We start from the raw sequence: 15,229 nt of genomic DNA on the forward strand, positions 1-15,229 counted from the left end.
CTCGGTGAGGGTCTCACCGAGGCTCGTCGTCTTTTACTCTTCTGATTCGCTGTGTTGCTTGTCTTCACAAAGATCTGCATGCCACCATGGAGGCGCCCCCTGATCCCATGTCCCAACATGGTTGGTGATGCTGGAGAAACTGGGGCCCAAGGGTGGTGCCTCCTGCTGGCGTCAGGTAGGCTGCTCCGGCAAGGGCCTTGCCGGGGCCGCGAGGGCTGCCCCGGCAAGGACCTTGCCGGGAGAAACCACTTCTCCTTCTTGCTCTTTATGCTTATTTCTTGGCATTACTTTGATTCTGTGTTTCCGCCCTGCTTAAGCGTGGTCGTGGGCGCGGCTCTGACTGCCCGTGCACAAATAAGGGGTACAAAGGAGCGCCCCTAATTTAGTACACCTACATAGTGCTACCTCTTGGTGGAGATAGCACCCCGGTTGTACATGCACGAGAACCGGTGTAGCGACCAGACCTCAAACAGTCTGATCTCTGTTCTCAGTGTCATCCCTGGATCAGTAATGCTGACACCACACAGTACTTGCAAGATTTATAACAGAGTAGCAATCACACACTTATTACATCAAATGTCTCAAGAGAGAACTTATTGAAATAAATATGGCTTAAGGCCATCTAAATATGATAACAACGGAAGACTTGGAAGATAAGCGAGTCCATCAACTCCAACGGCATCACTGAGTATAGAACCATGACCTAAAACACCTTACTCGTCGTCTGAAAAGTCTGCAACATGAAACATTGCAGCCCGAAAACGGGTCAGCACATGGAATATGCTGGCAATGTAACACATAGAGAATAATAATGGAATAAGATATACTACATGCATATTTGGCTGGTGGAAAGCTCTATGGTTACAGGTTTGCATAAAGCCAATTTTTCACTACTGCAAAGGAATAAATTTATTTAACTATCATGGTGGTTGTTAAACATTGAGAATGGTGGACAGCATTCTCAATCCCAATTAAAAAGTACTCATTAACATCCCACAATATTAATTAGAAGTAACATGATGAGATTCATATGATATCCATGTACTAGATACTCAAGATGTCCATAACCGAGGACACGGCTAACCATGATTAGTTTATACACTCTGCAGAGGTTTGCGCACTTTTCCCCACAAGACTCGATCGCCTCCGTTCGATTTCTCGCACTACTTGATGTTTGAGAAACGGATGACCGAGACATAGTCTTTCGAAAACACTAGCACCTTACATAAAGGGTAGACCGGTACACCCACTTTCCCCTACATCTGCTAGTCCACCCGTAATAGTTCGCACGACTTAATCAACTATGCCAGAGCCCATAATGGCTTGTGGCTGCACACGTAAGTTTCTAGTTTGAATAATCTCATGATCCCTTTGAGCCAGGGTGGCGGTCCGAAGAAAAACAGGCAAGTCCTGGAAACCAGGTGCCTCAATCCACACAGATGTGTGTTTAAGTTGCCAGCTTAAATAAACCATTAATTAACAAACTCACATCTATCATGGATACACTCACCCAATCCACGTCTACTAGCATAGCATGTCATAATAAGCAAATGTAGAAGTAACTCCCAGGGGTTTGAAAATAAAACAGGTAATAGGTACTACCTCAACTAATTCCCATAACCCACAATTTAATTAGATCCTAATCATGCAAGTGTTGAGGATTGATCTAATGCATAAAAACTGGGTATGAGAAAAGGAATGATCAAAGTGTTACTTGCCTTGCTGATGATCCGCGAAACCTAGAGACTCGAAGTAACAGGTGGCACACTCCGGGTATTCTATCACAAACAAACAAACAAGCATACAATAAGAACTCATCTAATGCACAGGTAAAACTCGAATAAAAGATCTAACCAGAAAGTTCAACTTAAGAACTCCGGTTTGCAAAAAGAATCAAATCAAACGAAGCAATGGAAATCAAACGGCGAAAGAAAACAGCTTCGTTTTACTAATATGGACCTAAGTCAATTTTTTACACATGCAAAAACTTTTTTCAGTTGATTATTCAGAAATAGGGTTTTGAGACGAAACTCCAGGCGCTTGAATCGCCTGATTCCGATAAACGAGCGAAAAGTTATACTAATACGAAAATCGGATTAGGAATCGCGATCAGAAAAATCGCGGATTAAATCCGAGAAAAAGAAAAACGACGAACATGTTAACGAACGAACGTTTGTTAACTAGACCTAATCTAATGAACACGTTCGTTAAAACGAACGAACGAGCGAACGCTCGCTAATTAAACTAAACCGAAAAAACCGATCTAAAAAAACCGAAACAACAAAAAAACCAAAAATAAAACTGACGAAAAACCGATCGGTTTTCTAAAAAAACCGGCACGAAAAACGAGGCGGCGGTGAACCTCGGGAGGTGGGTCACGGCGGCGGCGGCTGGCGGCGGCGGCGGGCGCGGGGCTAGGATTAGGGTTTCGGGCGGGGTGTGGGCCGGCGGCGGCGGCGGCGGGTTGGGCTGGGGCGGCTGACGGGCCTGGGGGGCGCCGGGGCGGCGCTATTTATAAGTGCCCCCCGAGCGGAGTCCCGCTCGGGCACGGCCCAAGGTCGGTTGCGTTTTTTTGTTTTTTTTTAACAATTACACGCAGAAAATCAAACGAAAGAAATACTAAACGGACTCCTAAAATCCCGAAATAAATTTTCCCCGGCTTCTAAAATCAAGACGGACAAGATGAACATTTATTTGGGGCCTAAATGCAATTTTTAAAAACACGTGTTTTTCCTAAATTCAAATAAAAGGCGAAAAACTCCAAAATAAATCTTATTTGATTTTTTTATTAAATCTTCATTATTTATTTATTTTTGGGAAAGTCATTTTATTCCCTCTCTAAAATTTTTGGTAGTAGAAATAATTGAAGATAAATAAAATCAAATGATCCTATTTTCAAAATTTGAGAAAACCCAAATATGAAAATAACGAAATCCCCAACCCTCTCCGTGGGTCCTTGAGTTGCGTAGAATTTCTAGGATCGAGCCAACAATGCAACAAAAACATGCTATGCAATGATGATCTAAGTATAACATTCCAAATTGAAAATTTGGGATGTTACAAACCTACCCCCCTTAAGATGAATCTCGCCCTCGAGATTCGGGTTGGCTAGCAAATAGGTGAGGGTGGGCCTTGAGCAGATCTTCCTCTCGCTCCCAGGTGGCTTCTTCCTCGGTTTGGTGGCTCCACTGAACTTTGCAAAACTTGATAAACTTACTACGGGTAACTCGGCTGGCATATTCCAGAATCTTAACTGGTTTCTCTTCATAGGTCAAATCATCATTCAACTGAATCGCTTCCAGTGGCACCGTATCTCTCAGTGGTATATCAGCCATCTCTGCATGACACTTCTTCAACTGAGAAACATGGAACACATCGTGAACACCTGACAATCCCTCGGGTAATTCCAACTTGTACGCTACTTCTCCCATGCGTTCCAAAACTTTGTATGGCCCCACAAAACGTGGCGCCAACTTTCCTTTAACTCCAAAACGCTTTACTCCTCGAAGCGGAGATACTCGAAGATAAACTCTGTCTCCGACTTCGTATTCTGTCTCCTTGCGTTTTGAATCCGCATAGCTTTTCTGCCTTGACTGGGCTACCTTGAGCCTATCGCGAATTATCTTTACTTTCTCTTCAGACTCCTTAATCAAATCCGGTCCAAACAACTGGCGATCTCCCACTTCATCCCACAACAGCGGGGTCCTGCACCTCCTTCCGTACAAGGCTTCGAAAGGGGCCATCTTCAAACTGGATTGATAACTGTTGTTGTAAGAAAACTCCGCGTATGGCAAGTTGTCATCCCAACTTGATCCATAATCCAAAACACAAGCTCTAAGCATATCCTCCAAAATCTGATTGACTCTCTCGGTCTGTCCATCTGTCTGTGGATGGAAAGTTGTGCTAAACTCCAGCCTGGTTCCCAATGTTTCGTGCAACTGCTTCCAGAACTTCGAGGTGAATTGGGTTCCTCTATCCGATATGATACTCCTCGGAACACCATGCAGGCATACAATCCTGGTCATGTATATCTTAGCTAATTTGGCACTGCTGTAGGTAGTCTTTACTGGAATGAAATGAGCTACCTTCGTCAAACAATCGACTACAACCCAAATCGAGTCATAGCCTGAACGAGTCCTGGGCAATCCCGTGATGAAATCCATGCCTAGTTTATCCCACTTCCATTCGGGTATAGGCAATGGCTATAACAATCCTGCTGGCTTTTGATGTTCAGCCTTCACCCTCTGACACACATCACAAACTGCTACATACTCTGCAATATCCTTCTTCATTCCGCTCCACCAGAAAGTTTCCTTCAAATCCAAATACATCTTGGTATTTCCGGGGTGAATCGAATATGGTGAATCATGTGCCTCTTGCAGAATCAACTTCCTGATCTCCGGGTCATTGGGCACATAAACCCGGTCTTCAAACCGTAGGGTATCGTGCTCATCCTCACGAAATCCCTTAGCCTTCCCTTCGCTCATTTTCTCCTTTACAGAGGCAACTACCTTATCTATCTTTTGGGCTTCCCTGATTTTATCCATCAATGTAGACTGAATCTCCAATGCTGCTACATAACCTCTCGGAACTATTTCCAAACATAGCTCATGAAGATCCTCGGCTAACTCCTTGGGTATTTCTCCCGTCATTAGTGTATTGACATGGCTCTTACGGCTCAATGCGTCTGCTACAACATTAGCCTTTCCGGGGTGATAATGCAATCTCATATCATAATCCTTGATGATCTCCAACCATCTCCTTTGTCTGAGGTTTAATTCCTTCTGCGTGAAAATGTACTTCAAACTCTTGTGATCCGTATACACCTCACAATGGTTTCCAATGAGAAAAATGTCTCCATGTTTTCAGTGCGTGCACTACGGCTGCTAACTCCAAATCATGAGTAGCATAATTCAACTCATGAGGCTTGAGCTGTCGTGAAGCATACGAAACAACTCTTCCCTCCTGCATAAGTACTGCCCCAAGTCCTCGACATGAAGCATCGCAGTACACTTCATAATCCTTGGTATGATCTGGAAAAATTAACACTGTTGAGGTAACCAAACATTTCTTCAATTCTTGGAAACTAGCCTCACACTCCTCAGTCCATATGAACTTGGTATCTTTCTTCAACAATTATGTCATAGGCTTCACAATCTTTGAGAAATTTTCAATAAATCTCCGGTAGTATCCTGCGAGTCCAAGGAAACTCCTTATCTCTCCAACTATTGTTAGTGCTTCCCAGTTTGTCACAGTGGCAACTTTAGTGGGGTCTACTGCTATACCTTCTCCGTATATAACATGTCCAAGAAATCCAACTTCCTTCACCCAAAACTCACACTTGCTGAACTTGGTATATAGCTGATGTTCTCTGAGCTTCTCGAGTACCAAACGCAAGTGCTCCTTATGTTCCTCTTCATTATTCGAGTAAACCAAAATATCATCAATGAACACCACGACGAACTTATCCAAAAACTCCATAAATACCTTGTTCATCATGTTCATAAAATAGGATGGGGCATTAGTCAGACCAAATGACATAACGGTATACTCATACAGCCTGTACCTGGTGGTAAAAGCCGTCTTAGGTATATCCTGCTCTCGAATCTTTAACTGATGGTACCCTGATCGCAAATCAATCTTGGAAAACACCTTAGCTCCTTGCAACCGATCAAACAGATCATTGATCATTGGTAGTGGGTACTTGTTCTTGATTGTTACTTCATTCAATCCGCGATAATCAACAACCATTCTTAACGATCCATCCTTCTTCTCCACCAGAAGTACTGGCGATCCCCAAGGAGAAGAACTTGGGCGAATAAAACCTTTGTCCAGCAACTCCTTAATCTGCTTCTTAATTTCCTCCAAATCTTGGGCTGGCATCCTGTACGGACTCTTGGATATCGGCCCAGTGCCTGGCAGTAGTTCAATTAGGAACTCAGTGTCTCTATCCGGTGGCATGCCTGGCAACTCTTCTGGAAATACATCAGGGAAATCCCTTACCACTGGTACTTCCTCCTGCACAACTCCTCATAAGGAATTTACATGTGCCCTCCTGGGCTCATGCCGTGATACATACTTGATTCTTCTTCCTTCTGGTGTCCTAAGAAAAATTGTCTTACTGGCGCAATCAATGTTTCCTCCATACATCGACAGCCAATCCTTACCAAGAATTACATCCAAACCTTGGGATTCCAGTATAATTAAATCCGTTCGGAAAACATGCCTTCCTATACTTAATGGCACCTGAAAACATCCTTGACTGACCATAAACTCAGCTCCCGGTGAACTTACTAGCATGGGTGTCTTAAGAGTCCTAGTGGGCAGGCTAAACTTATCCATAAATCCCCATGATATGTATGAATGCGATGCACCAGTATCAAAAAGAACAACTGCAGTAAATGCCTTAACCAAAAACTTACCTATTACTGCGTCTGGCTGAGCTTCAACCTCCTCCACGGTAACGTTGTTCACCTGTCCTCTGTTGAAAGGGTTCGGCTTCTTTCCTGAGCTTCCATTGCCATTTCCATTTTGGGCTTCTGGGCAATCAATTGCATAATGCCCCGTCTTACGACACTTATAACAAGTGATATGGCTCAGGTCTACCTCGGATGGTGTTGACAGGTTGGTGCGGTTTTGTCCATTGCTTCCTCCATTCCCGTTTCCATTCTTTGTGCCATTATGATTGTGCGAGCTACCACCTCTATGAGTATGCTGAAACTGTACTCCTGACTTCGGGGTAAAGCGTAGCTTCTGCTGAGTTCCAGAATTGTGCTTCCCCTGTCCATACTTCCTCTTACGATTGTCAATCTACTGCTGCTTTCCTTCAATCATAAGAGCACGATCTACTAACTCCTGGTAGTTATTGAAAGTGGCTACCATCAACTGCATACTCAGCTCATCATTCGGTCCTTCTAGAAACTTCTCCTGCTTAGCTGCATCTGTAGCAACGTCATCTGGGGCATAACGTGCTAGCTTACTGAAATCATCCACATACTGGCCAACTGTCCGTCCTCCTTGGCGTAAGTTGCGAAACTCACGCTTCTTCATGGCCATAACTCATGCTGAAACATGGGCAGTACAGAAAGTTTGCTGAAACTGTTCCCACGTGACAGTGTCTACAGGGTAATTGGCTGTAAAATTCTCCCACCATGCTGCTGCGGGCCCGTCAAGCTGATGTGCGGCAAACTTCACCTTTTCCCCATCTGTACATCCTGCAGTGGTCAACTCCCTCCCTATCTTACGGAGCCAATCATCTGCTACTATCGGCTCGGTGCTACTGGAAAACACTGGCGGATTCAGCCTTATGAAATGAGCCAGATGGTCAACAAGTGGTGGTGGTGGTGGGTTGTTGTTGTTGTTGTTGCCTTGGTTCTGTACCAATGTTTGAATCAAGGCATTCTGCTGCTGAATCAACTAAGTGATCTCCGGCGGGAAAACAAATTCGGGGTCGCGTCTCGAAGGCATCTGAGGGTTTATAGAAGAGACGAGGGTTAAGGATAGAATGAGGTCTAGTGAGATAACACTACCCATATGCACATGAGACAAAAGCACACAATATCACTCCAATCAATTCAAACAAGGGCATACAACGTCTAACTATCGTTACAAAAAGTGCTTGGACTAAAACAAATCTAAATGGGGAGAAAATTCTACTACTGTTATGGTGGTCAACTAGAAAAACTACTCCGATGAAGATTCCATGATATCTGCTCTGGCTTCATCAACATTGTCATCATCGCTGTCGTCGGGATCCGAGTCGGTGTCGTCGATGATGATATAATTATTTGGACAAGTAGATTCATCCTCTTCTCCTTTGGGTGTTGATCCTCCCATGAATACTCCAATCTTCTCCTTAAGGTCGTCGTTCTGTCTTACTAGAGCAACGATTTCTTCCATATAGTCTTTACGTGTAGCCTTGAGTTCTTCTTCTAGCTCCTTGATCTTGGTCATAGCCTTCTGTAGATCTTCCATATCTACGCACATCTGATTCTCCTAGCGTCGGATGTGTTGGTTTAATTCCTAGATATAAGCTACGATTGATCTGTCCTTCCTGGTATTGATCATCTCCCAATGCTCATCTCGGCGCCCACAAATCTGATTGATAGTATTCTTGAGATCCTTGTGGTAAACTTCTCCAATTCACCCCATGGCGATGTGAGCTGCCATGCTCTTTCCTAGGCTCCATGTTGGTGCATCAAAGGTAAACTCTATTGGCTCCGTGACTGGTGCAAATGTCCTTCCTGGAATGTAGACTTGAATCATCCAGCGCTCCTCTTCGGGTAAAGTGCCGTTGAAGGTCCCGATGAAGCTGGGTACTCCTATGTTCAGGTATCTAGTGACTTCCTTCGAGTGATATGCAAAAGGTGAGTCTTCATCTAGTTGTGTGAACTTGATCCTTGCATCCGCCATCCTAAAGAATAGAAAAGATGAGGAGTCAGAAACGAGAAGATAGAGTAGTGATATAGGGCTTTAGCTTAGTGGCCGTGTCCTACAGTCAGCGTGTGCTCTGATACCATCTTTGTAGCGACCAGACCTCAAATAGTCTGATCTCTGTGCTCAGTGTCATCCCTGGATCAGTAATGCTGACACCACACAGTACTTGGAGGATTTATAGCAGAGTAGCAATCACACACTTATTACATCGAATGTCTCAAGAGAGAACTTATTGAAATAAATATGGCTTAAGGCCATCTAAATACGATAACAACGGAAGACTTGGAAGATATGCGAGTCCATCAACTCCAACGGCATCACTGAGTATAGAACCACGACCTAAAACACCTTAATCGTCGTCTGAAAAGTCTGCAACATGAAACGTTGCAGCCCGAAAACGGGTCAGCACATGGAATATGCTGGCAATGTAACACATAGAGAATAATAATGGAATAAGCTATACTACATGCATATTTGGCTGGTGGAAAGCTCTAACGTTACAGTTTTGGATAAAGCCAAATTTTCCCTACTGCAAAGGAATAAATTTATTTAACTATCATGGTGGTTGTTAAACATTGAGAATGGTTGACAGCATTCTCAATCCCAATTAAAAAGTACTCATTAACATCCCATAATATTAATTAGAAGTAACATGATGAGATTCATATGATATCCATGTACTAGATACGCAAGATGTCCATAACCGAGGACACGGCTAACCATGATTAGTTTATACACTCTTCAGAGGTTTGCGCACTTTTCCCACAAGACTGGATTGCCTCCGTTGGATTTCTCGCACTACTTGATGTTTGAGAAACGGATGACCGAGACATAGTCTTTCGGAAGCGCTAACACCTTACATAAAGGGTAGACCGGTACACCTACTTTCCCCTACATCTGCTAGTCCACCCGTAAGAGTTCGCACGACTTAATCAACTATGCCAGAGCCCATAATGGCTTGTGGCTGCACACGTAAGTTTCTAGTTTGAATAATCTCATGATCCCTTTGAGCCTGGGCGGCGGTCCGAAGAAAAACAGGCAAGTCCTGGAAACCAGGTACCTCAATCCACCCAGATGTGTGTTTAAGTTGCCACCTTAAATAAACCATTAATTAACAAACTCACATCTATCATGGATACACTCACCCAATCCACGTCTACTAGCATAGCATGGCATAATAAGCAAACGTAGAAGTAACTCCCAGGGGTTTGAAATTAAAACAGGTAATAGGTACTACCTCAACTAATTCCCATAACCCACAATTTAATTAGATCCTAATCATGCAAGTTTTGAGGATTGATCTAATGCATAAAAACTGGATATGAGAAAAGGTATGATCAAAGTGTTACTTGCCTTAGTGATGATCCGCAAAACCTAGAGACTCGAAGTAACAGGCGGCGCACTCCCGGTATTCTATCGCAGACAAACAAACAAGCATACAATAAGAACTCATCTAATGCACAGGTAAAACTCGAATAAAAGATCTAACCAGAAAGTTCAACTTAAGAACTCCGGTTTGCAAAAAGAATCAAATCAAACGAAGCAACGGAAATCAAACGGCAAAAGAAAATAGCTTCGTTTTACTAATCTGGACCTAAGTCAAATTTTTACAGAAGCAAAAACTTGTTTAAGTTGATTATTCAGAAAGAGGGTTTCGAGACGAAACTCCAGGCGCTTGAATCGCCTGATTCCGCTAAACGAGCGAAAAGTTATACTAAAACGAAAATCGGATCAGGAATCGCGATCAGAAAAATCGCGGATTAAATCCGAGAAAAAGAAAAACGACGAACGGGTTAACGAACGAACGTTCGTTAACTAGACCTAATCTGACGAACGCGTTCGTTAAAACAAACGAACAAGCGAACGCTCGCTATATAAACTAAACTAAAAAAAACCGATCTAAAAAACGAAACAACAAAAAAACCGAAAATAAAACCGACGGAAAACCGATCGGTTTTCTAAAAAAAACGGCACGGAAAATGAGGCGGCGGCGAACCTCGGGTGGCGGGTCGCGGCGGTGGCGGGCGGCGGCTCCGGCGACGCCGGGCGGCGGCTCCGGCGGCGGGTGGCGGCGGGCGGCGGCTCTGGCGGCGGCGGCGGGCGCGGAGCTAGGTTTAGGGTTTCGAGAGGGGTGTGGGCCGGCGGCGGCGGCGGGTGGGCTGGGGCAGCTGACGGGCTTGGGGGGCGCCGGGGCGGCGCTATTTATAAGTGCCCCCGAGCGGAGTCCCGCTCGGGCACGACCCTAGGTCGGTTGCCTTTTTTTTAAAATAATTACGCGCAGAAAATCAAACGAAAGAAATACTAAACAGACTCCAAAAATCACAAAATAAATTTTCCCCGGCTTCTAAAGTCAAGCCGGACAAGATGAACATTTATTTGGGGCCTAAATGCAATTTTGAAAAACACGCATTTGTCCTAAATTCAAATAAAAGGTGAAAAACTCCAAAATAAATCTTATTTGATTTTTTATTAAATCTTAATTATTTCTTTATTTTCGGGAAAGTCATTTTATTCCCTCTCTGAAATTTTTGGTAGTAGAAATAATTGAAGATAAATAAAATCCAATGATCCTATTTGCAAAATTTGAGAAAAGCCAAATATGAAAATAACAAAATCCCCAACTCTCTTCGTGGGTCCTTGAGTTGCGTAGAATTTCTAGGATCGAGCCAACAATGCAACAAAAATATGCTATGCAATGATGATTTAAGTATAACATTCCAAATTGAAAATTTGGGATGTTACAACCGGCCCTACCACACATAACCCACACTCTCGTAGATTGTACCCCTACTGGGATGGACAGAGGATCAGCTTCACTCAATCTAACCCCAACCCCAGCAGATAGTAACCCAGTTCCTATTGACACAGCACCATCTCCACCACAAAGCTCCCAAACAAGAGCAGTTAGTAAGGCAACTCCAGTGCCCAAAGCGCGAGTACTACCACGGCGAACCCCAACTCCACCAGTTAGTACACCTATTCCTGTGGACGATACACAACCAGCCATTCGTAGTTTTGCATCGATCGCATTTCATGTTGTTAAATCCTATGTGCGTATCCTCCCATCATGGAAATACTATACTGAAGATGAAGGAAAATGCCAGTTGCAGGTGTTTGTCCAGGAGTTATGTGTAAGTAATGTTATTCATGGCAATTACTTTGCTTTGTACCATACATGCTACCTCCATGATGGTTATAATACGACAAATTTTCCCATTTTTCTCTATAGAGAAGGACCGATTTGGAAACTCAGGATGAGGTAACCTGTGCTAATACCTCTGCTATCTTCAAGAATGCTTGGTGGAAGTATCGAAATTACCTGAAGAAAACGTACTTCACTGGCAAAGAAACTCATCAAATTCCCTTACGCTCTCTTGAGACACATTTAATTGATGATGACTGGGAACGCCTTGTTCTGTACTGGTCCTGAACCAAGAATGTGGTAAGATCTATGAGCTCATTTTTTATTTTTAAGTACTATATGCTTGCATCTTACTGTACTTTGTTCATGTAGAACAAGTGCTTAAACCTGAAGGACAACTGTTCTCATTTAAGATTCCATTGCTATCATGCATACTGCTTTGCTCTTTTATCACTGTATTTACTCATACAAACTTATTTTTAAATTGAAGGATCCAATCGAAAGTCCATTGGCACAATAGGTATGTTTACGCATGTTTCTTTAATAGGTTTGCTCTTATAAATAGCTCAGTTGATTTAAATTTCAATTGTGTATACAGTTGACTTCTCATATCATGCACATTACTAGCATCACAACAGAGCCAATAGTGTTGTTGTACATGTATACCCGTGGTACCCATCTGATATCTTGTTGTTCCGTGTAGTTTCCCACGCTTTGTATTCTTTCCCTTCTGCTTTGTCTTGAACTGATATGATTTGAACCGTGTCTCTATTTTGATTTGGCAAGACAATGCAGTGACCATAGGACATAGATATATGTTTGTTTGATGCTTTTATTATGTACTAGTACTTGGCAATAGAAGACTTGGTAGTTTAATCCTGTCCACCTTAATAATGAATTGGTTCACCGAAATGAGTTTCATATACTAGTACATGCTAAACCTGTTATGTGCTTGTTTCTTCTTTTAGAATGCTGACAGAATATTGGGAAAGAGTGCCTTATTAAGCAATGGTAAAGGAAGTAATGCAGATAAGGTTCAGGATAGTGAGACATCCTTATTGGTCTGCAACAAAGCTGATAACAGCTAAGGAAAACTAAATTGAAGATAGTGCGACAACCCCAAAGTCCTGTCTTGGTTTAGTGTTCGAGTTACTGGCCACTACAGCTGGCACTCTCTGAATCAGTTCGGTTTCTTGAGTCTCAACTACAAGTTGAAAGACATCGATCAGCTGTGCTGCGACAAGAAGTGGAAAGACTGTAGAAGTCCCTAGAGCATTCAGATGCATACTTTCTGGTGCAATAGCAAGCGTTGGAGGATTTTAGTGCCAAACAGGACAAAGCTAATAAGCTTGCTAAGCTTATTGCCAGCATGGTGGATACGCAGGATAATGTTTCTTGAGCTCTTCTGAAGTTGTTTCAGTTATGGACTTGTTTTGCTGTCGCGTTTATTTGCACTGGTGGCCAATTTAGACGGCCAGTGTATGTAATATGCTGTTTTGTTCCCTATATTTGCACTGGTGGCAAACTTTTGATGCCCAGTGGATGTAATATATGTAATAACTGTAATAACCTAGCGTTAGTTGCTTGCTTATTTATTTCCTTATTGTCTTGTTTAGTTGTTTGCTTTGTAGTCACTATAGTTCTTTTTCCGCGTTTTTCTAGTGGCCACAATAACCTATTTTTTTATAACTAGGCCACAATAACCATGGCAACACATGGACTGTTGTAACCATTGGGCCTCCTACGGGCCATAGGATCCAACTGAAGGAAATATGCCCTAGAGGCAATAATAAAGTTATTATTTATTTCCTCATATCATGATAAATGTTTATTATTCATGCTAGAATTGTATTAACCGGAAACATGATACATGTGTGAATACATAGACAAACATATAGTCACTAGTATGCCTCTACTTGACTAGCTCATTAATCAAAGATAGTTATGTTTCCTAACCATAGACATGTGTTGTCATTTGATTAGTGGGATCACATCATTAGAAGAATGATGTGATTTACATGACCCATTCTGTTAGTCTAGCACTTGATCGTTTAGTATACTGCTATTGCTTTCTTCATGACTTATACACGTTCCTGTAACTATGAGAATTATGCAACTCCCGTTTACCGGAGGAACACTTTGGGTACTAACAAACGTCACAACGTAACTGGGTGATTATAAAGGAGTACTACAGGTGTCTCCTAAGGTACATGTTGAGTTGGCGTATTTCGAGATTAGGTTTTGTCACTCCGATCGTCGGAGAGGTATCTCTGGGCCCTCTCGGTAATGCACATCATTATAAGCCTTGCAAGCAATGTGACCAGTGAGTTGGTTACGGGATGACGCATTACAGAACGAGTAAAGAGACTTGCCGGTAACGAGATTGAACTAGGTATTGGATACCGACGATCAAATCTCGGGCAAGTAACATACCGATGACAAAGGGAACAACGTATGTTGTTATGCTGTTTGACCGATAAAGATCTTAGTAGAATATGTAGGAACCAATATGGGCATCCAGGTTCCGCTATTGGTTATTGACCGAGAATAGTTCTAGGTCATGTTTACATAGTTCTCGAACCCGTAGGGTCCGCACGCTTAACGTTACGATGATAGTTTTATTATGAGTTTATAAGTTTTGATGTACCAAAGTTTGTTCGGAGTCCCGGATGTGATCACAGACAAGACGAGGAGTCTCGAAATGGTCGAGACATAAAGATCGATATATTGGAAGCCTATATTTGGACATCGGAATCGTTCCGGGTGAAATCGGCATTTTACCGGATTACCGGGAGGTTACCGGAACCCCCCGGGGGGTTATTGGGCCTACATGGGCCTCGAGGGAGAAGAGGGAAGGAGGCAGGAGGGGGCCGCGCGCCCCTCCCCTTCCTAGTCCGAATAGGACAAGGGAAGGGGGGCGGCGCCCCCCCCCTTTCCTTCCCCTCTTCCTGCTCCTTCCCCCCTTCTCCTACTCCAACTTGGAAAGAAGGGAGTCCTACTCCTGGTGGGAGTAGGACTCCCCCTTGGCGCGCCCTCCTTGGCCGGCCACCTCCTCCTCCCTGGCTCCTTTATATACGGGGGCGGAGGGCACCCCATAGACACACAAGTTGATCTACGGATCGTTCCTTAGCCGTGTGCGGTGCCCCCCTCCACCATATTCCACCTTAGTCATATCGTCGCGGAGTTGAGGCGAAGCCCTGCGCCGGTAGAACATCATCATCGTCACCACGCCGTCGTGCTGACGGAACTCATCTCCGGAGCTTTACTGGATCGGAGGCCGGAGATCGTCATCAAGTTGAACGTGTGCTGAACTCGGAGGTGCCGTACGTTCGGTGCTTGGATCGGTCGGATCGTGATGACGTACGACTACATCAACCGCGTTGTGCTAACGCTTCCGCTTACGGTCTACAAGGGTACATGGACAACACTCTCCCCTCTTGTTGCTATGCCATCACCATGATCTTGCGTGTGCGTAGGAAATTTTTTGAAATTACTACGTTCCCCCACAGTGGCATCCGAGCCAGGTTTTATGCGTTGATGTTATATGCACGAGTAGAACACAAGTGAGTTGTGGGCGATACAAGTCATACTGCTTACCAGCATGTCATACTTTGGTTCGGCGGTATTGTGAGATGAAGCGGCCCGGACCGA

The sequence above is a fragment of the Triticum dicoccoides genome, chromosome 7B (assembly GCF_002162155.2).
Source record: "Triticum dicoccoides isolate Atlit2015 ecotype Zavitan chromosome 7B, WEW_v2.0, whole genome shotgun sequence".
In the NCBI taxonomy this organism is placed as follows: domain Eukaryota; kingdom Viridiplantae; phylum Streptophyta; class Magnoliopsida; order Poales; family Poaceae; genus Triticum; species Triticum dicoccoides.